Source organism: Ursus maritimus, unplaced genomic scaffold (assembly GCF_017311325.1).
Source record: "Ursus maritimus isolate PB19 unplaced genomic scaffold, ASM1731132v1 scaffold_3, whole genome shotgun sequence".
Classification (NCBI taxonomy): Eukaryota; Metazoa; Chordata; class Mammalia; order Carnivora; family Ursidae; genus Ursus; species Ursus maritimus.
Window position 1 is genome coordinate 101,620,510 of NW_024425563.1, and position 23,116 is coordinate 101,643,625.

Here is a 23,116-nt window from a genome sequence, read left to right on the forward strand (position 1 = left end):
TATCAGTGTACTAATAATCCTTTTCACATTTAGTAAGATTAATTTTCCCCCAATATTCCATGGCTTATTGGGGTTATTACTTCTTGCTATTTTTTACATAAAATTGATGCTTTTGTCTTACTGATTAGAAGACTTTTTAACATTTCAAGGATAATATTCAATTGTTTCCTTCTGTATGTCAGAAGCAAGATAAGTCTTTTCAAAATTTTTTGGTAAATGTGGGCAAAATATTTACTTAATCTTGACAGTTCCCTTGCTTCATTAAAAGCAATGTTTTGGCATAGGAAGAACTGTGCACAAAGATATAAAAATAAATTCAATTATTCCTAGAATGTCAATCTTAAACTTTATGAAAGAAGTTTTCAAAAATATAGTTATATATAGAATAATCACAAATGTGACAACAAAAAATGAAGACTAACACAGATTTCTTGAGTTGGTGGCCCAAATACTTAGTTATTGACACAATTTTCCAAAATAGTAAATTCTTGGAAAAGTTCCAAGCAAAAATATATCTCCCCAATAACACATGTATATACATACCTGGATAATTCATTATATAATAAACACTTCAAAATATACTTTATTGATACCAAAAATGGATAATCATGGACAGTTTTTTACATACATGAATGTTTCTGAGACATTTTACTGTTATGCAGGATGAATGAAAATTATTTTATGGAAAAGATTTTCCCAAATATCATGGGACACCTAAAACCTCACATCCATACACTAAACATATTTACACCTTTCAGTCATTGAGACATTGAAGTGTTAAGTAATTTCCAAATTTTACTGTAGAGACATGGCCACTTAGACAATCATAGCTTAAATAAATTCATAAAAACAGGAATCACAAAAGTTAAGCTTTTCAATGTAAAAACAAAAGAACTGGAAATTATTAAACAAAGGACATAATGTTAGGTACTGTCCAGGACTAATAGTATGTTGAGAGAAACCAGTTCATTTTCCCAGCAGGGCATCTACCACAGATATGAGGAAAATCCATATAAACTATTTCCCTGTGAATGCATCTGAATCATGCTGGGTTTTATGAAGGAGCTCTTTAAACATTTTCTCTATTTTCTCTATGATAATTGGATTCTGTTTCCCCCAGAATATATTTTGGATTTTGTGCTTGTTTGGATTTTAGACTTAACAGAGAAGTCTTTATTTTGTCCAAATCAGCACAATTAAAACATCTCTAACAATACATAAAACTATACAGAAACTAGAAAATCTTCGGTATTTTTCTTTCATATGATATCACGCTGGAATATGTAAGAGAAAGTATTGTTCATGGGACAAGAGAAAAAATGATTTGGGCAATGACCTAGTTAGCCAGGCATTAATATTCAAAGACCAGGGAAACCAGTTTTAGTCAGAAAAGCAAGACTGAAAGAGTTCTGTAAAGCTGGGACTATGTACTTCATTTCCACTCCCTGTCACATGTCATGTACAGCCTGACTATTCTCAATCATGATTCTCTGCCTTTTTTCACAGAAGAAAGATTATCTGGAGCAGTACTAAAAAAGTTCAGGGAATGCCTATCCCAATAGCAAATTTTCACCATGAAAAATAATAGAAATGACAAAGCTTAAAAAAAAAAAAGTACATTGGGTTTCAGAAGTACCTACCTTAATAGGTAGGTAATACCTACCTTTTTTTCTTAAAAAAGAAAGTTTACCGTAAATATTTCCAAAGCCATCAGGCTTTACAAAATGTTGTACAATGTCCTGTGTATGGGAGTAAACGTCTACTTAGGCTCTCTGTCCAATTCTGTTCAGTAATTTACTCTGTTCAACTCTTTCATCTCAGGAAGGTCAATAATCATCTGAATTCCTCTTTATCTACTGATTTCCTTAGCCTACTTTTAACAATGGAAGAAGAAACTGATAATGGTTAAGTAGACTAGTTCTCCTTAAGTCTCATAGTTTCAATTAAGTTTCAATAATATGTTATCGTGAACTTAAAAAAAGTCAGCCTCTCATTCATGAAAAATTCTTTCCCAAACTTATTTTTTGTTTAAAATATTTAATTTAAATGTACAAGACCAAGCACAGGCACTGTCCAAAAACCAACAATGAAGCCACTCCATGCGTACAGCTCTGATGTGGGGGTGTGGGGGGTCATCGCCGGTTGCCTTGGCACAAGCACTGGTCTTTGTCTACTCTGGTCCTGCCTCTCTTTTTCCGCCAGCCCACGGAGAGAGCCCAAGGGGAATGTGCTTTCACAATTCTGGGTCGAGGAGAGCTGGGGAATCACAGACATTTGAACAGAGCAGTTGCTCTCAGAACTGCGTTCTCTGAGATCACCCAGACGAGGGGCTGTTCTTGCTCTGGCTGAAGCAGTCCCGAACTAGGAAGTCAGGGCCCTGGAAGGTTTGCTTCACGGGTCGGACTCCTCAGGTGCACGACTGCATTTCCAGAGTCGCCGCAGGTTTTGCGCTAGTAAATCCAAGGCCTGCGGATAATGCGCTGGGAAGCCGTCACGTGGCGTTTACATCGCTGAAGGAAGTGATGGCACGAATCTGGCTCTGGAAACTGCGTTTGCCTTCACGCTTGAGGCCACGCACCTTCAGCCAGTCAGCCCTGGTGAACGTTCCCCCACAGCGGTCACACTGAACGGTTTAATTCCTGAGCGGACGAGCATGCGCTCTTTTAGATTCTGTATGTTCCCGCACAGGTTGGACACTAAACAGGTCTGTCTGGACCACGTGGACTTGCTGGTTCCATCCTGCGGACAGAAGGAGCAGTGTAGAGCTGGTAGCGATACTGAACAGTCGGTCATCACCGTCCGCAGGAGCATCAGCGCTAGAAGGGCATTGACGTGTGGGTCACCCTGCAGGGCCACCTGCATCTGCTGACCTGCGGGCACCGCTCCTCCTGCGGCTCCCAGCGCGGGGCTCGCCGCCTCTCCGCTCCCCGCTCGGCCCAAAGGCTGCACCGACCCTCGGACCCTCGACCCTCAGACCCTGCCCGGGCCCCTGCGCCTCGCGCACGGACAGCCTGCAGCGTGTCTGTGAGGTGGGAGCTCTCCCACGATATATTTTGATAGTTGTTTTTTTCCCCTTACTTTCTAAGAAAAAGGCTTTCAATTTAAAATTGATTATGATACTATATGTTGGTCAGAGAATGCTTTTTGGGTTATTGTCCTCCTTTATGATTCATGAAGGTTTTCTTTGCAGTCCAAACGAGGGCAGTATTTCACATAAACTTAGAACAGCTATTCTCTACTTGTACCGCAATTTTGATACATTATCTATGAGATCTGTCTTGTCGGTTACGTTGTTTAGGTCTACATTCCTTGATCTGTATCGGATTGAGAGACGTGTTAATTTCCTCGACTTTACTTTGATTCTATTCCTCCAAACATCGGCAGCTCTACACTCTCTCCGCTAAGAAAGGTGTGGGAGCGATAATAAATAATGATAGTAATCGTTATATTATCGTTGTGAAATTTTCAGCTTTATAAAGTGACCTTTGCTTTTTCAGTGCTTCCAGGTCTGACTTCTAATATCAAGTATGAGACTCCTTTTTTACTTTTCATTTACCTATTCTTGGTTTATAGTTGTCATTCTTTTATTTTTAAACTTTCTAAATATTGTTTGATAAGATGGGTGTCTCTTATACATGGTAGAATGTCAGATTTCACTTTGTTAGTTATCTGAAAATCTTTGTAATTGGTGACTTAAATAAGCAAAATCCATGTTTATCTGATCAAACGCTTGGTTTTGCTTGTATTTTTTATTTATTTATTAGATTGCAGTCTATGTGAGCTGTTTTATTTGTCTTTTCCTCTGAAAGGATCTTTTGCTATATCAGAAGTGAGTCAAGGGAAAAATACTTCTGACTTTTTGCATGTTTATTACAGCCCTCCTGGCATTTTGAAGTCAATCTGGCTGGATATGAAATCTTTAGTTCTTATTTTATTTCCTTGATGAACTTAAATTCACTACTGCATTGTCTCCGGGCATAAACTATGGCTGTCAAAAAGGCTGATGTGGATTCGATTTTCTTTCTTTCTTAAATAGGAGGATCAAATGTTCCTTTCCGCCAGGACGTTCCTGCTTTACGACAGTTGCCCTGTGCGCTCATTCCTTTTACTCTATAGTCTCCTGGGTTGGATAATAAATTATCTGGTCACTTAAAAGCAATTTAGATTTTTTCCATGGATGCTCTGAGGATATATTTTCTGACTTTTACTTTAGAATTCAAAAGTTTTACTAAAATGTGTTTTAACATTGTCCACTCAGAGTTGATTTCCCCAAGTATGATGTGCATTCTTTCCATACACACTTACTTCCAAGTCATCTCTATGTCAGTGAACTTTCCTTGGATTACGGTTTTGCCTCTTGTTCCTTTCTGTTGCTTTGGTTCTTAGTGTCTTAGCGTGTCCTTCATTCAGATGCTATCTTGTATAGCTTTGCTCTTTGTCAAATAATTTTTATCCTTGTTTTATTTATCTTATGGCATTATCCCTAGTGTTAATCCACTCTTCTGTTCCATCTAGTTTAATCTTTATTCAAAAGTGATTTCTACTTATTTCATTAGCAATTCTTCCTTAGTTGTGTTCAAATCTCTCTTTTCTTCAATCTTCGTATTTCTGAGTATTTCTAATTCTAAGATGGGCTTTGTTTTCACAAATGTTATTATTTTTATAATTTATTCTAAATCACTTTGACAGATTGCATCTGCTTTGAAGTCTTGTCTATCTGGTAAAGGGTTGTCATTTTTTATAACTCTTATTCTCTATATTCTTCATATATTTTAGATGAAACTTTTATGGAATCGAACGATAATATTTTCTCTTGTTCATGTTTAAGTGAGGTAACTTTTCTTCTACTCTTAGAAGAGGATGTGGATCTCAGTAATTTTTCTAGCTCCACCACCCTATAGCTCTAGATTCTGGAACTTCCTTTTATTGTTACAATACAGTTGCCAAAAACATGGCTTCAAACTTTTTTGAAAATTATCTCTCCCAACTTTTGTCTGGATCCTTTTTTCTCTTTTGCCCATCCTGTCTTTGTCCCTGTTACATGGATTCCGCTCACAAAAATTTCACCTCCCATTGGCTTTTCCTTGGTGGGATCTTTAAGTTGGTTAATTCAGAGCTTTTAGGGCCCATGCTTCCCCAGCACCACCTGTGTCTCTAGAATCCTTCACTCATCTGCAAACTGGAGCCTGCATATTTCCAAGCCAGTTTTGCTCCCTTCTTCAGCCTTTCCTGTTTCACTTTTGGACATTAACTGTTAATGAATGTTATGTCTTCTGGCTCACAGGGACATTAGAAGTCACGTTACTTTCCATCCACGTCTCGGCTCATAGTTGCAGAAATGACTCATGCTGTCTTGTCTCCACCTTCCTGTGGTTTGGGCAACACAAGGCTACCCTATCACCACACACTGTTGTAGGCGGCGTTCCTGGGTCTTTGCCTTCACTCTCCTGCACATAGTGAAGGTGTCCTGCCTAATATAGTGTGTAGGGATCTGGAAAGATTTTAAAACGATGCTGTTGTTGCCACTCTGTTGTCCTTTTTTGTTTTGTTTTTCCCATTTTTAATGGAAGTTGCTCTTGCCTTGATTTTCTTAAAGATTGTAAACATGATTTTGGAGTCATTTTCTATGTCCATTAGTTTTCTTTCCTAGGGAACAATTTCTCTTGGTTTGGATTTTGCATATAAAATAGATATAGATATGATTTCTATATGAAATATATACCTAATATATATAACTAATGTGTGTGTGTGTATAACTTTTATGTATATGATTTTGTCTCTAAATTTTAATTTGGACTTCTCTTTTCCTGTTCTCTTCATGTCTTCATTTCTGGGAGTCTGAATTACCTTTATCCAGTCTTTCAGAACCCCCAGTAAAGCACCAGATATCATGACAGCAGCAGAGAGCTCTCACCCACTGAATTGGCCTGTCAATCCGAAGGCTTCTAGCTCTTCCTTGTCTTATACCACCGTCAGGACAGCGGTTTCTCATCAAGGGCTGTGCCAAAGTGTGGTCGCCATCACCTCCAGCCTTCATTCACAGGCAGGGGGACCTGCTCCAGCTTCCTCCTTACACAGGTATTTCTGATTCTCTTCCTCATTTTGCAATCTATTTTCTCCAAAGAGGTGAACTGTTCTTATAATTACTATGTCAGTCCTGGGGTCCAGGTGGCCTATCACTCCAGCCCTAAGCTTCTGCTTCATAAAGATATATCCGGTTCCTGGGCACATTTGATGGCTAATTTACTGCTTATTAGGGAGTGAGGGTGGGTGATGGGAATGGTTGTTAGGAATGTTCTTTCCAGGTGGAATCATGGAGCCATCTTTACTAAAGAATTTTATTAGGCACTTTTCCGTGGTTTTATCAAATCATTTTCATTAGAACTAATGAAATATCACTGTACTACTTAGCAGTCAGTTACTGGTTACCCAAAGATGAATGGGAACAATGAATAATCCTCAGAGAATAAAAATACAGATACAAAAGTAGGACATATTCAGAAATATCTTCAAAATGTACACAAATACCCACACATGGTAAATGGATACGTAATGCACAGGTACAGATTTTCTAGGTGAAAAGTCTTCAAGACAGTAATCTGGAAGACATGAGTACAAATGTTTTACTACAGGGTAACTAACATCCTGACATTTCTATGGTCTTTTTTTCCCACTAAGAATTAAAACAGTGTTTCCCATAGAATAAAAGTGGCATGTACTACACAAAGAAGTCTCCCACTAAAGTTCCTGCTCTCTTTATAAATCACCATCTGTAATTTAATTAGAAATGCAGTAAGTGAAGCAAGGTAGCCTGTCCCAAATGGTAAAGCTTAGATCAGTTTGAGTTCTGTGATGAAATTAAAGGGTGAACCAACACTTTCAGAAAAAATTTTCCATTGAGGTAAACTTAGCTGGGGGCTACGGAGTCAGTGTAGCAATTACCAAGGGGTTCTTCTGGTCAGCAAGGTGAGGCAGCATGTCACTCAATCTCCCCAGCCTACACACTTGCTTCTGCACAGAAGATTGGCCAGGTCACGAGGATAGCTGCTGCCCTCAACCGGTTCGCGGGACCTTGCAACATGATTTCATTTTTTATGTACTGTTGAAATGATTCAAGAAAATATGTACGTATGTATGTATGTATGTATCTATCTATCTATCTATCATCTATCTATATAGATATATATTTGTGAATTTGTACACTCAAATCAGATTGTGATCTAACTGATTTTAAATGAAACACCTCTTGGGGCGCCTGGGTGGCACAGCGGTTAAGCGTCCGCCTTCGGCTCAGGGCGTGATCCCGGCGATCTGGGATCGAGCCCCACATCAGGCTCTTCTGCTATGAGCCTGCTTCTTCCTCTCCCATTCCCCCTGCTTGTGTTCCCTCTCTCGCTGTCTGTCTCTATCTCTGTCAAATAAATAAAATCTTTAAAAATAAATAAATAAATGAATGAATGAATGAAACACCTCTTGATCAACTTAAACATTGGGACTCAAGTCCTCAGAAATGTTACAGTGCCATTATAGAACAATGGTCCAAAATCTCCTTTTTTTCTTTAGCTGCACTAAAAAAAGTAAGGGATAGGACCCACATATAGCAACATAAAGTGGTGCAGTATGGCAGTGATTCTCCAATCCAAGCACTAACCAGGCCCGACCCTGCTTAGCTTCTAAGATCAGATGAGATCCGGTATGTTCAGGGTGGTATGGCTCTAGACTGGCAGTGACTCTCAAAAGCAGATAATACTACCTTCCTCCTGCTGCAAATTACTGATAAAGCATTCTGAAGGGAAAATACACTGCAGAATATTATTTAAAATTTACAATATATTTTATATTGAAGATGTGTATGTGTGTATATCTGGGAATATAGTAAATATAAATATATATATATTAAATATTTGTGTGCATATTTCAAATATATGGAAAAATTTACTTCTTGATAGTATACTTTTTTTCTAAATCCTTAAAATGAGACTCAAGGAAGAAGTATTCCCATGGTAAATTATAATCAGTGTTACATAACTAATAGTTCATAATTACATGATGAGATATGTTACAAAGGTTGACTAAAATATTACATGGAAGATGATTTATTATTCATTTTGAGGCATAGAACTTCATTCCACTACACATTAATATTTAAGGAATGTAGATTAGACATCTATTTACCATCTCATCATTAGTGATAAACAGTAACTGTAATTTCATGACTCTAAATTTGACTGACTTTTCAAAGTTTCTAAGTGCATAGGACAGAAGGGAGAGTAAAAAGGATTTAGGTGGTAAGTGATAAGTACATCCCTGGTTTCTGATGTAAAGTTCGATGATTGTATATAACACCCAGTACACCATGCAATACGTGCCCTCCTTATTACCCATCACCAGTCTATCCCATTTCCCCACCCCCCTCCCTTCTGAAGCCCTCAGTTTGTTTCTCAGAGTCCATAGTCTCTCATGCTTCATTCCCCTTCTGATTACCCCCCCTTTCTTTATCCCTTTCTTCCCCTACCGATCTTCCTAGTTCTTATGTTCCATAGATGAGAGAAATCATATGATAATTGTCTTTCTCTGCTTGACTTATTTCACTTAGCATTATCTCCTCCAGTGCCGTCCATGTTGTAGCAAATGTTGAGAACTCATTCTTTCTGATAGCTGAGTAATATTCCATTGTATATATGGACCACAACTTCTTAACCCAGTCATCTGTTGAAGGGCATCTCGGTTCCTTCCACGATTTAGCTATTGTGGACAATGCTGCTATGAACATTGGGGTGCATATGGCCCTTCTCTTCACTACGTCTGTATCTTTGGGGTAAACACCCAGTAGTGCAATGGCTGGATCATAGGGTAGCTCAATTTTTCACTTTTTAAGGGACCTCCACACTGTTTTCCAGAGTGGCTGTACCAACTTGCATTCCCACCAACAATGTAGGAGGGATCCCCTTTCTCCACATCCTCTCCAACAATTGTTGTTTCTTGCCTTGTCTATTTTTGCCATTCTAACTGGCGTAAGGTGGTATCTCAGTGTGGTTTTGATTTGAATTTCCTTGATGGCTAATGATTTTGAACATTTTTTCATGTGTCTGTTAGCCATTTGTATGTCTTCATTGGAAAAGTGTCTGTTCATATCTTCTGCCCATGTTTTGATTTGTTTATTTGTTTCTCGTGTATTGAGTTTGAGAAGTTCTTTGTAGATCTTGGATACCAGTCCTTTATCTGTAGTGTCATTTGCAAATATATTCTCCCATTCCGTGGGCTGCCTCTTAGTTTTTCTGACTGTTTCCTTGGCTGTGCAGAAACTTTTAATCTTGATGAAGTCCCATAAATTCATTTTATCTTTTGTTTCTCTTGCCTTTGGGGATGTGTCATGAAAAAGGTTGCTTTGGCCGATGTCGTAGAGGTTGCTGCCTATGTTCTCCTCTAGAATTTTGATGGATTCCTGTCTCACATCGAGGTCTTTCATCCATTTGGAGTTTATTTTTGTGTATGGTGTGAGAGAGTGGTCAAGTTTCATTCTTTTGCATGTAGCTGTCCAATTTTCCCAGCACCATTTATTGAAGAGACTGTCTTTTTCCCACCGGATGTTTTTTCCTGCTTTATCAAATATTAGTTGCCCAAAGAGCCGAGGGTCCATTTCTGGGCTCTCTATTCTGTTCCATTGGTCTATGTGTCTGTTTTTGTGCCAGTACCATGCTGTCTTTGTGATCACAGCTTTGTAGTACAGCTCGAAATCCGGCATTGTGATGCCCCCAGCTTTGTTTTTCCTTTTCAACAGTTCCTTGGAGATTCGGGGCCTTTTCTGTTTCCATACAAATTTAAGGACTATTTGTTCCAGTTCTTTGAAAAATGTCCTCGGTATTTTGATCGGGATAGCATTGAAAGTGTAGATTGCTCTGGGTAGCATGGACATTTTAACTATGTTAATTCTTCCAATCCATGAGCATGGAATATCTTTCCATCTTTTTATGTCTTCCTCAATGTCTTTCAAGAGTGATTTATAGTTTCTAGAATATAGGTCCTTTACGTCTCTGGTTAAGTTAATTCCAAGGTAACGTATGGTTTTTGGTGCTATTGTAAATGGGATGGATTCCCTAATTTCTCTTTCTTCGGTCTCGTTATTCGTGTATAGAAATGCAACTGATTTCTGAGCATTGATTTTGTATCCCGCCACGTTACTGAATTGCTCTATAACTTCTAATAGTTTGGGAGTGGCTTCTTTTGGGTTTTCCATATAGAGTATCATGTCATCTGCAAAGAGAGACATTTTGACTTCTTCTTTGCCAATTTGAATACCTTTGATCCCTTTTTGTCGTCTGATTGCTGTTGCAAGGACTTCTAGTACTATGTTGAATAATAGTGGCGAGAGTGGGCATCCTTGTCGAGTTCCTGATCTTAAGGGAAAGGCTTCCAGCTTTTCCCCATTGAGAATAATATTTGCAGTAGGCTTTTCATAGATGGCTTTTATGAGATTGAGAAATGTACCTTCTATTCCTACACTCTGAAGGGTTTTAATCAGGAAAGGATGCTGTATTTTGTCAAATGCTTTTTCGGCATCGATTGAGAGGATCATATGGTTCCTGAGTCTTTTCTTGTTGATATGATGTATCACGCTGATTGATTTGCGAATATTGAACCACGCTTGCATCCCAGGTATGAATCCCACTTGATCGTGATGGATAATCCTTTTAATGTACTGTTGGATTCTATTAGCAAGTATCTTGTTGAGGATTTTGGCGTCCATATTCATTAGGGAAATCGGTCTGTAATTCTCCTTTTTGAGGGGGTCTTTGCCTGGTTTGGGGATCAAGGTAATATTGGCCTCATAGAATGAGTTTGGTAGCTTTCCTTCTGTTTCTATTTTTTGAAATAGCTTTAGGAGAATAGGTATTATTTCTTCTTTGAATGTTTGGTAGAATTCCCCAGGAAAACCGTCCGGGCCTGGAGTTTTGTTATTTGGAAGGTTGTTTATCACTGACTCAATTTCTTCATAATTAATTGGCCTGTTTAAGGAATCAATTTCTTCCGGTTTCAATCTTGGTAGTTTATAGGTTTCCAGGAAGGATTCCATCTCTTCCAGATTGCTTAGTTTATTGGCATATAGCTGTTGATAAAAATTTCTAATAATCCTTCCAATTTCAATGGTGTTCGTCGTGACCTCTCCTTTTTCATTCATAATTTTAATAATCTGGGTCCTTTCTCTTTTCTTTTGGATAAGTCTTGCCAGTGGTCTGTCAATTTTATTGATTCTCTCAAAGAACCAGCTTCTAGTCCTGTTGATCTGCTCTACTGTACTTCTGGTTTCTGCTTGATTGATTTCAGCTCTAATTTTGGTCAACTGCTTCCTCGTGCGTGGATTAGGCCTGTCCCTCTGTTGCTGTTCCAGCTTCTTGAGGTGAGAATATAAAAACTGCATTTTAGATTTTTCTATTCTTTTGAGTGAGGCTTGGATGGCTATGTATTTCCCCCTTAGGACTGCCTTTGCAGTATCCCATAGGTTTTGGACTGTTGTATTTTCATTCTCATTGGTCTCCATAAATTGTTTAATTTGATTTTTGATTTCCTGGTTTATCAAGTCATTCCTGAGCAGGATGGTTCTTAGTCTCCAAGTGTTTGAGTTGCTTCCAAATTTTTCCTGTGGTTGAGTTCCAATTTCAAAGCGTTGTGGTCTCCGAATATGTAGGGAATAATTTCAGTCTTTTGGTATTGGTTGAGACCTGTTTTGTGTCCCAGAACATGGTCTATTCTTGAGAATGTTCCATGGGCATTAGAATAGAATGAGTATTCTTTGGTTCTGGGGTGTAGTGTTCTATATATATCTATGAGGTCCAACTCGTCGAGTATGGCATTCAAAGCCTTTGATTCTTTGCTTAGTTTTTGCCAGGGTGTTCTGTCTATTTCTGATAGTGGAGTGTTGAGGTCCCCTACTATTAATGTATTTTCATTTATATGTCTCTTTATTCTGGATAAGAGTTGGCTTGTGTATCTTGCTGCTCCCCTGTTGGGGGCATATATATTTATAATTGTCATATCCACTTGTTGAATACTTCCCTTAAGAATAATATAGTGCCCTTCTGCATCTCTAACTATAGTCTGTAGTTTAAAATCCAATTTATCTGATATGAGAATTGCTACCCCAGCTTTCTTTTGAGGTCCATTTGCGTGAAAGATGGTACTCCATCCCCTTACTCTCAGTCTGAATGCATCTTTGGGTTCGAAATGAGTCTCTTGTAGACAGCAAATGGATGGGTCATTTCTTTTTATCCAATCTGCAACCCTGTGGCGTTTTATGGGATGGTTCAAACCATTTACATTAAGACTGATTACTGAGAGATATGATTTTAATGTTGCCATGTTGCCAGTAAAGTCTTTGTTTGTATTGGCTGTGACTTTCTGTTCTGTATCACTCTTGGGGCCTTTTTACTTTTATAGAACCCCCCGTAATATCTCCTGTAGGGCTGGTTTCGTAGTTACAAAATTGGTTAGTGACTGGCGATTCTGAAATGTCTTTATTTCTCCATCAATTCTGAATGACAGCCTTGCTGGATAAAGGATCCTTGGCTGCATGTTTTTCTCTGAAAGAGCTTTAAATATGCTCCCCCAACCCTTTCTCTCATTCCAGGTCTGTGTAGACAGGTCTGACGTAATTCTGATGCTTTTGCCTTGGTACGTGAGAAATTTCTTTGCCCTGGCCGCTTTCAATACTGTATCCTTGCATCTAATATTTGCGAATTGCACTATGACGTGACGTGGCGTAGGTTTGTCGTGGTTGAGCTTGGGAGGGGTCCTCTCTGCCTCTTGGACACGAATGTTTGTTTCCCTTGCTAGATTAGGGAAGTTTTCAGCTACAATTTGTTCAAATATCTCTTCTAGACCTCTGTTTTTCTCCACCCCCTCGGGGATGCCGATGATTCTAACATTGGATCGTTTCATTGAGTCAGTAATCTCCCGTAACCTACATTCGTGGGCGTGGATTTTTTTAAGACCATCTTCTATTTTCATTTTTTCCTCTATTAACCCATCCTCCAATTCACTAACCCGTTCCTCTGCTTCTGCGACCCTGGCCGTCAGAGCCTCTAGTTTTGCCTGCATTTGGCTCATAGAATTTTTAATTTCTGTCAGATTCGCTCTCATTTCTGTCCTTAGGGATTCTATATTCTCAGTAACCTTTTCGTTAATAGTTTTTTCAATTCTACTCATCATTTTGACCATCGTTACTCTGAATTCCATTTCTGATAATTTGGTTACATCCATATCCATTATTTCTGTGGCAGAGGCCACAGAATCACTGTCTTTTCTTTGCTGGGGGGGGCTTCTCCTTCTTGTCATTCTGATGAGGAGAGGTTGCGGGGTTTCCAGAGCCCAAATTATTGACTGGGTCCCAGGCCGTGCCCCTTGTTTTATAGGGATCTTAGGGATGTGGGCTTCTTCTTTAAAGATTTTATTTATTTATTTATGTGGCAGCCAACCAGCGAGAGAGGGAACACAAGCAGGGGAGTGGGAGAGGAAGAAGCAGGCTCCCAGCGGAGGAGCCCGATGAGGGACTCCTTTCCGGAACGCCGGGATCACGCCCTAAGCCGAAGACAGGCGTTCAATGACTGCGCCACCCAGGCGCCCCGGTTGTGGGCTTCTTGATTTTTCAGCCTGCCTTCTGGGGGAGGGGCCTGCCGTGCCCATACTCAGGCAACACTGTTTGGGTAGAGTCTCCGTGTCCCCTGCGAGGGGGAATGGGGGTGGGCACACTGTGAGCAGGTATTTCCAGGCTTTTGTTCTCTGGCAGTTTTCCCTGGCGGTTTGCTGTGCCTCTTCTGAGAGTCAGAGCAGCAGTGGCCGAATCCCAGCCTCTGTCTCAGAACAGAGGGATCGCGGACCATTCTCCACTGATCAGTTCTGGCCACTTTAACTCTGTTTCTGTTCTAACCCTGCAGCGTCCCGGGATGTGCGCCCCACACCCGGCATCCCAGCCCTCACTTCCAGGGCCGGTGGGTCTCTGTCCTTTGTGTTTCTAATACTGCCAGCTGCCAGCCACCAGCCACCCCCACGTGCTTCCGGAGCTCCCGGTCTCAGTCTGGTTCCAGTGAGCACACCAGAGCTCCACTTCAGTCTGGTAGTGCGCGTTCCCGGCTCACGGTCTCAGTCTGCTCTCTTTTGGGTGCCGGACTGCGAGTCCGCGCACTCCCCCGTGCAGGTGGCTACTGCTTCCTGGTGCCGGAACGCAGCGGCTCCCTCCCCCTTCCGTTTATCTTCCGATATGTGTGCGCGATTTCAAGGCTTCCCCTTCGTACCTCAATACTCAGCGCTGGAGGTGTTCATTTGTAGAGATCCAGATGTATCTTCCTGCGTCTCAGGCTGATTCTGTGGATGTTGAGGGTGGTCTGGTACCTATCCAACTCCACTCAGGGGACTGGCTGAAAAAGGAGTCCCCTACTCCTCAGCCGTCTTAATTCCCTCCAGGAAGAGAGAATCTTAAGCAGGGTCCACACCCAGTACAGAGCGAGATGGGGCTCAGTTTCAGGACCTTGAGTTCATGACCTCAATCTTACAGGCAGGTAGAAACCCAGTGCTCTGCACAAAACTGTAGAACTAAGTGCTCCTTGATCACAGAGGCCAGAAGAATCCCAGAGATTTATTAAATGAGAATGGATTGATGGTTTCCACAGGTCATTCCACTGCCAGTAAGAAGATAGTCATGAACCTTGGGTCCCTTTTTTCACTAGTCAACAGTCACCCTCACCTGCGAAGCTGCGACACAGAGAGTGGCCCGGGGCTCTCATTACGGAGGCCGGGGCCTGGGGCCCGGCCAGCTGCGCCTCCTGGCTGAGGACTCTGAGCTCCGGAGCTGCAGTGACAGCAGGGGTCGCAGACAGATACCTCACGCCTCAGGAGACTCGTGGCTCGTTGGCCCTGGGTGTTTCACTCCCTGGACTGCGCGAGTTGTCGCACTCACGTTGACTCGTGCTCTTCAAGAGTGTACTCACAGCTCAAGCGATCACTCCTGCCTTAAGCCCAACAGCCTATCGCCTGCCGGCGCCACCATCGTTAGTGTTTGTTTTCCGGTAAGTGATAATTCTTGACCTATCAGTCATTAGACTGCTGCATCTGAGATCACAATGCAAATTATTTTTTAAGGTTAGTTGTTAAAGGATAATGTTACCTCTTAATAAAGTACATCAAAATCACATATTTTTGTTAGAAATATTATTAGGTAACTGAAACTTAAGAGGCTAAGATATTTTTAAGGAAAAAAAATATGTCCTGAAATATACTTCTTACTTTACAAGGAACTCTGCCTGACTGTCAGCCTTCAGAGATTATGAAGTAATAATGACCTGTTTAAGCAGAAATTGTTACAAACAAGATTTATAGCTCATAGTTTGAGAATTCTTTAGTCTCAATGGAGCATTGAAAGAGAAAAATATGTTTATTTGATGGAACATTTAAAAGATAGAATTCAATGACATTTTTATTTCATTTATATTGAATATTTGGAGATTGACATGGCTCTATCAGTGTCTCTCAGTCCATAAGAAAATAAATTCCTGAAGACAAAGTGTTTCCATATTTTATTTATTTATTTATTTGAGAGAGAAAGTGAGTGAGAGAGAGAAAAAGCAAGCATAAGCGGGGGGGAGGGATGGAGGAAGACGGAGAAGCAGACTCCCACTAAGCAGGGAGCCCCATGTGGAGCTCAATTCAAGGAACCTGGGATCGTGAGGTGAGCCGAAATCAGGAGTACAATGCTTAACAACTGAGCCACCCAGGCACCCCTGAGTGTATCCATATTTTTAAAAGATTCTGTGAAGACCTCCAACTCCAGTAATGACAGATGAGGTAATTTAGACAAACTCACCCTCAGGACAACTTGGAAACCTTGGTGTAAGGGTTAACTTTATGTGTCAACGTGGCTGGGCCCTGGAATGCCCACGTATTTTGCTAAACATTACTCTTGGGTGTGTCGATGAGAGTGTTTCTGGATGAGATTAACGTTTAAATCAGTAGACCAAGTAAAGCCGGTGGATGGGCCTCTTCTAATTCATTGGCGGCTGGAATAGAATAAAAGGGTGGTGAAGAATTCTTTCTCTCCACTGGTTTTAGAGCTGGGATGTCAGGCCTCTTCTGCCTTGGGACTCAGACTTGGACTGAAACTTGAGCCATCAGCTCTCCTGGGTCTCCAGCTTGCGGACTGCAGATTTGGGATTGCTCACTTCCCTAATCACATGAACCAATATCTGTAGTATAGATCTTGTGTGCACACAACCTTATCGGTTCAGGTTAATATACTGAACAAATAAAAATAAGATGTGCACAGAAGGATCAAAGTCATCAGGCAGTTAACGAATTAGAGATGAGCTACTGAGTCAAGATGCAAGACAAAGCAAAGCTTCAGAATGGTGAGCCCAGCATCTGAAAAAGCAATTTTTCCATGAAAGCACCTGAGGAACTGTGTAGTGTCTGTCAGCATAAAGTCCTAGGGATACAAAAGCTACATTTCGGGGTCTGCCAGCAGGAGGAGATGAGTGTTTGTATATTTTGAGGTAAAATGCCAAAGTTTTGGATAGTATGATAAGGAAGAGCTAAAAATGAAGTAACCGTTTGCCCAGACTCTATTCAAGCTTCAAATCATCTGACTAACCCAGAAAAGCTCCATCAATGCCTAAAACTGAAATGAAGTTTTACTTAATGTTTTCATAACCATAAACCTAGAAGAAAGGCAGAATTTCTCTTCGAAAGAAAATAATACCACCAGCCTAGGCCTTAAGTTACTTTTACAAACAATTTCTATAAGCAACTTATATGAATGGGCACACAATAAAAAATAACCAGCACACAAAGAGACACAAATGCCAATCAACAGAAATGGATCTGCCGTAGAAATAGACCAACAAAGCCTCTAATATTGGAGTTGGAAAGAATTTTAAATAATTAGGCAAACTATGTTAGCTGTACATTTTTATGCTAAAGTTATTATTGCTACTATAAATTCAAATATAGAAAATAAAATAATTCATTGGAAAAGAGCATAAGAACAGGCAAATCTATATTAAAAAGTCTACAAAAATTAGAAATAATTAAAGCTATGATTTCGGAATGTAGGGTTGAGTGCAGATCTCAAAAGTTAGATGAAAATTAATAACTAAATAGATCAAAAAACTATTCAGACTGAAGGACTGATAGGAAAAAAAAGGATGATTGATTGTAAAAAGACCAACAAAAGGAAAAAGGTGAGAAAAACTGACTTTCATTTAATTGGACTGAGTCCCACTGGGAGACCAGAGAGAATGGGGGGAGAAGAAGCATTTATTTTGTTTTGCTTCGTTTTTTTGTTTAACTTTTGTATTTAAATCCAATTTAATTAACATATACTGTATTGTTAGTTTCACAGGTAGAATTAAGTGATTCATCAGTTGCATGTAACCCCCAGTGCTCATTACATCACATGCCCTCGTTAATGCCCATGACCCGGTTACCCCAACCACCATCCACCTCCCCTCCAGCAAGCCTCCGTTTTTTTCCTACAGAGTCTCTTATGGTTTGTCTTTCTCTGATTTCATCTTATTTTATTTTTCTTCCCTTCCCCTATGTTCATCTGTTTTATTTCTTAAATTCCACATATGAGTGAAATCATAGGCTATATGTCTTTCTCTGACTTATTTCACTTATCATAGTACCCTCTAGCTCCATCCATGTTGTTGCAAATGGCAAGATTTCATTCTTTCTGATGGCTGGGTAGTACTCCATTGTGTGTGTATATATATGCATATGTGTACATATGTGTATATATGCATATGTATGTACACATATGTATATACATACAAACCACATCTTCTTCTATACATACATACCACATCTTCATTCATCCATTGATGGACTTCTGGGCTCTCCATATTTTGGTTATTGTAGACATGAGAAGCAACATTTGGAACTGGTCACAAGATACCATTCTAGAGATTCAAGTAGTCCTAAGTACTCCAGCATGATTAAAATACATAAAAAGCACGTCTAGAGACACTTATAGTATAACTGTAAGACATAAATTACTAAGAAAAAAATTTTTAAAGAAGCCAAAGGTAAAACATAGAAGAGCTTAAAAAGAAACAACTATTACCAAAAATGACTTCTCCACAGAAGTAGTTGAGGCCAAAATACAATGAATGGTATCTTTGAAGTGTGGAGAAGATAATTGCCAACCTAGAAATAAATACCCAGGAAAAAATAGTTTCTAAAATGAAAGTAAAATAAATACATTTTCAGGGGGAAAAAACACTAGGGAAATTGTAACCAGCACATTCATACTCAAAGACATAATTTTTTAAAGCAGAAAAATGCAATTCCAGATTAAAGGCAAGAAATTCAGGAATAAAATAAAGGATAATCAAAATAGGAAAATACGTGATTGTAATTGAAAATACGTAAATGCATATACATATACATATATATACACACACACATATATATGTAGTGACTGATTAAATACTTAAAAATGAAGGTAAACTGTCTTGTAAGGAAATATACGTATGCATACATAAATATGTATATTTATATGTACGTGTATGTAGGTTTATATGTGTATATCTATGTCTCTGTATATACAGTATGTAGATATATATTGGATGATGGATATAAATACACATATAGATGTATGTACAGGTGACCCTGAACAAGGTAGGTTTGAACTGTGTGTGTGTCCACTTATATGTGATATTTTTATAAATAAGTATAGTACAACAAATGTATTTTCTCTTTCTTATGATTTTAACATTTTTTTCTGTAGCTTACTTTATTGTTAGAACATAGTATATAATACACATAACATAAAAAATATGTATTAATCAACCATTTATGTTATTGATAAGGCTTCTGGTCAACAGTAAGCTATTAGTAGTTAAGTTTTGGAGGAGTCAAAAGTTATAGATTTTTGACTGCATGGGGGTCAGCACTTCCCACTCTAATGTTGTTCTAGGGTCAACTGTAAATTTAACTATATCTATATTATTTTTTTTTCACACAAAACTACTTATTCATAAATATTTTCCAAAATGAAAACAGATTTGCTAAAACATGTCACTCTCTTAGGAAGGAAAAATGGGGCAGACCTTGACCTGACCCCCCTGCAAGATGGGACTAAGAGGAAAAGACAATCTTTAGTCCCACTACCTGCTTCCTGAGGGAGAGAGTCTCCCCTTGTTACCCCCTGGCCTGGGGCTTCCTCCAATCATCCAGAAGAGGGCCTTCACCTGGGCCGGGGATCACACTGGGAAGAGAGGGCTCAGGTGGAGAGAGGGGATGGCATCACTGAAGGTACATTCCCTTAGGTATTGCATCCCAAAACAAAGGTGAAGCTTTCTTTCTTTCTCACAAACTGTAAAAGGAGACATCAAAATACAAAAATTGGCCAAAAGATCATCACTCACCATCAGGGAAATACAGATCAAAACCACAATGAGATATCACCTCCCACCTGTCAGAAAGGCTAAAATTAACAACTCAGGAAACAGCAGGTGTTGGTGAGGATGTGGAGCAAGCTCTTACACTTGGGAATGCAAGCTGGTACAGCCACTCCGGAAGACAGTATGGAGGCTCCTCAAAAAGTTAAAAATAGAACTACATATGACCCAGCAATCACACTACTAGCTATTTATCCAAAGGCTACAAACGTAGTGATTCGAAAGAGCACATGCACCCCAATGTTTATAGCAGCACTATCAACTATAGTCAAAATACTGAAAGAGCCCAGATGTCCATCGACAGATGAATGTATAAAAAGATGTAGTATATATGCAATGGAATATTACTCAGCAACCAGAAAGAATGAAATCTTGCCTTTTGCAATGACAGGGATGGAGCTAGAGGGTATTATGCTAAGTGAAATAAGTCAATCAGAGAAAGACAAATAGCACATGATTTCACTCCTATGTGGAATTTAAGAAACAAAACAGATGAACATAGGGGAAGGGAAGAAAAATGAAATAGGATGAAATCAGAGAGGAAGATATACCATAAAAGACTCTTAACTATAGGAAACAAACTGAGGGTTGCTGGAGGGGAGGTGGGCGGAGAATGGGGTAAGCTGGTGATGGGCATAAGGAGGGCACTTGTTGTAATGAGCACTGGGTGGTATATGTAAGTGATGAATCACCAAACTCTACTTATGAAACTAACAACACAGTAGATATTAATTAAATTGATTTTAAATTTTAAAAAAAGAAAAAAAAAAATAAAGCCAAAAGAAGTCAATAAAAAAAGAAGAAAAAAAAGAGAGAGAGAAAGAAATAGAAACCCAGAAGAGGTAAGAAGAGAGGGAGTGTAACATGGTAGATTTAAAAAAGTATCTAAGTATTTACATTGAATGTAAAGTGGACTCAAAGTCCTAATGAAAAGGAAGGTGTTAGACTAAATAAAAAAACAAAACAAAATAAACTGGTCTATGCTATTTTAATGAAATATGCCTAAATCACAAGGTAGCGGGAAGCTTGAAAGTCAAAGAATAATAAAAGATATACATCATTTAAACTCTAACCACAGGTAAGTACATATATTCATTCATAAATTAATAAATAATAAATAAATAAATAAAGCTGAAAGCATGCCAGAGATTAAGAATGAAATTATTTTATTTATCAGGATGGATTCAGCAGACACATTTTGCAATTCTTAAGTAGTATGCACCTAAATACATGGCCTCAAACTATATAAAACATAAAATTGACCAAAGACAAGCAGGTAAAGACAAAACCACAATCGTACCAGCGATTTATTTTCCCTCTTTTAGCACCTGATTAAGTAAACAATCAAAAATAGTGCTGAAATATATAAAATTTAAGCAATACAATCAACTCCCCTAATAAAAATGTATAGATGTTTATGAACCCACAAATGAACGTATAAATATAAAATATGCATTCTATTCAAGCACATGTAAAATATTTGAATATTTTATTAGAGTATAAACTAGTTTCAAAATAGTCAAAAGATTGAAACCATTGCAGTTACTTCTTTGATCACAATTTAATTAAATTAAAAATAAATAATGTAAAGAAATACAGGTGTTTTAAAATTAAAATGTATAACTCTAGGTAACCCTCAAGTCAAAGAAAATTAAACTGAATACTAAGAGAAATGTCACCATCAAAAAGAGTGGTACAGCTAAACAGCATTTAGAGGGAAATTTAGAACCTTATGTACATGTATTAGAATAAAAAACAAGCTGCAAAAATCTCAGAAAGTTAGGAGAAAAAAAAAAAAGAAAGTAGAATGAGGTGCAAATAAACAATGTCTGAAATGAACAAGAGTACATCGCTTCAGATCATGCAGCCATTATAAATTAATAAGATGACAATATAGACAAACTTACGCCATTATTCCAATGAATTAAAATGTTTATGAAATATACAAATTTCTTAAAAAATATAATTTATCAAGACAAAGACTGACTTGTGAAAACTTAGCAAACTTGAATTTGCTTATAATTGCTCACTTGAATTAGTCATCAAAAACCTTTACACACACCCCACACACAATTTCTGGTTTCCAGTGGCTTCCCTGGGAAGTTCTACCAAACACTCAAGGACAAAGTATTTTCAAATTGCACAATCACCTCTAATAATAGGAAAGAAAATAAATCCTCCTCAGTTCATATTATCTTTACTTTGTTTCACAAAGATTTTAAAAGGAAAGTATATATTTTAAAAAAAAAGTCCACCCTTATAAACTTAAGTGCAAAAATTCTTTTTTTTTTTTAATAATGATTTTTTATTATATTATGTTAGTCACCATACAGTACATCCCCGGTTTTCGATGTAAGGCTCGATGATTCATTAGTTGTGTATAACACCCAGTGCACCATGCAATATGTGCCCTCCTTACTACCCATCACCAGTCTATCCCATTCCCCCACCCCCCTCCCCTCTGTAGCCCTCAGTTTGTTTCTCATAGTCCATAGTCTCTCATGTTTCATTCCCCCTTCTGATTACCCCCCCTTTCTTTATCCCTTTCTTCCCCTACTGATCATTCTAGTTCTTATGTTCCATAGATGAGAGAAATCATATGATAGTTGTCTTTCTCTGCTTGACTTATTTCACTAAGCATTATCTCCTCCAGTGCCGTCCATGTTGTAGCAAATGTTGAGAACTCGTTCTTTCTGATTGCTGAGTAATATTCCATTGTATATATGGACCATGGCTTCTTAATCCAGTCATCTGTTGAAGGGCATCTCAGCTCCTTCCACGATTTAGCTATTGTGGACATTGCTGCTATGAACATTGGGGTGCATATGGCCCTTCTCTTCACTACGTCTGTATCTTTGGGGTAAACACCCAGTAGTGCAATGGCTGGATCATAGGGTAGCTCAATTTTTAACTTTTTAAGGGACCTCCACACTGTTTTCCAGAGTGGCTGTACCAACGTGCATTCCCACCAACAATGTAGGAGGGATCCCCTTTCTCCACATCCTCTCCAACAATTGTTGTTTCTTGCCTTGTCTATTTTTGCCATTCTAACTGGCGTAAGGTGGTATCTCAGTGTGGTTTTGATTTGAATTTCCTTGATGGCTAATGATTTTGAACATTTTTTCATGTGTCTGTTAGCCATTTGTATGTCTTCATTGGAAAAGTGTCTGTTCATATCTTCTGCCCATTTTTTGATTTGTTTATTTGTTTCTCGTGTATTGAGTTTGAGAAGTTCTTTGTAGATCTTGGATACCAGTCCTTTATCTGTAGTGTCATTTGCAAATATCTTCTCCCATTCCGTGGGCTGCCTCTTAGTTTTTCTGACTGTTTCCTTGGCTGTGCAGAAAGTTTTAATCTTGATGAAGTCCCATAAATTCATTTTATCTTTTGTTTCTCTTGCCTTTGGGGATGTGTCATGAAAAAGGTTGCTTTGGCCGATGTAGTAGAGGTTGCTGCCTATGTTCTCCTCTAGAATTTTGATGGATTCCTGTCTCACATCGAGGTCTTTCATCCATTTGGAGTTTATTTTTGTGTATGGTGTGAGAGAGTGGTCAAGTTTCATTCTTTTGCATGTAGCTGTCCAATTTTCCCAGCACCATTTATTGAAGAGACTGTCTTTTTCCCACCGGATGTTTTTTCCTGCTTTATCAAATATTAGTTGCCCAAAG

The 23,116-nt window shown here is 38.9% G+C and overlaps 1 pseudogene; it reads right to left on the reverse strand.

Moving 5' to 3' along the window:
- Positions 1-2,037: 2,037 nt before the first annotated feature.
- LOC121105917 lies at positions 2,038-6,037 on the reverse strand (annotated as a pseudogene).
- Positions 6,038-23,116: the final 17,079 nt, after the last annotated feature.